This window comes from Metopolophium dirhodum, chromosome 2 (genome assembly GCF_019925205.1).
Source record: "Metopolophium dirhodum isolate CAU chromosome 2, ASM1992520v1, whole genome shotgun sequence".
Lineage (NCBI taxonomy): Eukaryota > Metazoa > Arthropoda > Insecta > Hemiptera > Aphididae > Metopolophium > Metopolophium dirhodum.
In genome coordinates this window covers 38277893-38279769 of record NC_083561.1, presented here as the reverse complement: position 1 = coordinate 38279769, position 1877 = coordinate 38277893, and positions in this window count along the sequence as shown.

Genomic DNA, 1877 nt, shown 5'->3' with positions numbered 1-1877 from the left:
GCGCGCGCCGCGGTTCGCTCCGCGTTCACCGGCCGGTTGCGCGGGACTCGCAGCGCGCCAACCGGCTGTATCGGCCAACACACCCTATCGTTATGGATATTTCAAATGTAATATATTTTATAGGTACACCGTACACGAGATTGTGCCTGTACAGGTTACCTATACAATATACAAGAAGTTACAGTTATAGTTTGTATATTATATCGTATACAACGACAAAGCTTTAGTTGAAATTATATTATTTGGTCAGTACTCATATACTTCGTTAAGTATAGGCATACCTCTACCTATAAATGATACATAGGTATTTATTTTTATTTTTAATTATCCGTTTACAGGGTGTTACCACTGGGTATCTTCCCTAATCTAACCACTCATACCATATTTTACCTTTCATATATCAAACCTACTTATTATACAAAAAGCATGTATAGATTGTAGATTTCTTCAAATAAATAAAAAAAAAAAAAAAAAAAAATTATCCGTTTATATATTATATGGGATTCAAAAGCGATGGTTATTAGCCTACTTTAAGATTAAATATATATTATGTTAAAGATAAAACGAAATTAAATTATTAAATTATTTACAATTTTTGACTAAAGAATTTATATTATGGAAAAATAAATATATTGCTCTCGTGTTTTCTTCGTAAAGTACGTGTTGGGATGAGACTGAGATAGTACAGATATTTCTCCGTGTTACGGTTTATTTTGGGATTTAGTCACAATGTGATTAATTGGATAAGGTTTTCCTTGCATGTGCGATGTGTCGCTTGTAGGGGCTGGTTCTTTGGTGATGAGGAAGGAGTGGACTGTACTATCGTATCTCTTATTTTGACTCGGATGATTATTATTTCGTCCCTTCTTTTTAAAGTAAGGTGACATTTTCATTTTGCAATGGAAGATTAAATATTAAGACATTTTCTTAATTTATTTGTTTGCGTGTTACTTTATTCCAATGTGTATAGGTATATTATAAACGGAAAAACTAGGAAGTTTCAACTTTCAGATCTGCTATTTCAGACTTCTATACTTTTCCCAAAATGCTGTGGGTCAGGTGCATTATGACGTCAGTTTTTAAAATAACTGTTACGATATTGGTCTTAAAAATTATCGTTATAATCTGATTAGTTAGCGGTAGTGTACAGATGCAATACGATAGTCGATGATAAATAAATAGATAATATAGATATACGATACATACCTACATATATACCTACCTATATATATATCGGTATATATCATAATTATTACATAGAACAGCTAAGGGCTAAGGCTTAGCGTGTGTTAAGAGTATTATAAATTGTAGTGATATATTTTTAGTTTTAAAACAGCATGTACTACGTACACCATATACTGTGGACTGTGCAGGAGTATACATTTTGTAACTAAATACATCGTAATAATTAATAAGTACCAATTTTAAGTGAAAAACGTTATGCAGGATATACTTATGAAACAATGCGTAGGTTGATAAAAACATTGTATTCAGCTTATAAGGTAGGTAAGTCAATACTGGTGTACCATATAGAATGCAATGGTGTCGTTATGTTCGTGGAATAATTGGATAAATAAACAATAACTTAAAATGTATTAGTCTAAATATTTTGAAAATTTTATTGTGTATAGGAATCAATAAGTGATGGTGTAAAGTTTTATGTAATTAATAATTGAGAAAAACTTGCCGAAAAGGGAATATATTTTATACTGCAAGTATATCAGTTTCCTATAAAATCTATTTTGTTTTTTTTTTTACCTATAGATATAAAAATAAAATCAATTTTGTCAAAAACTAGTATTGAGTAAATATTATATTTTTCCCGCAGTTTTTCTCAATTATAAAGAAAATTAATGATTTGAAGTTCCTATTTTTAA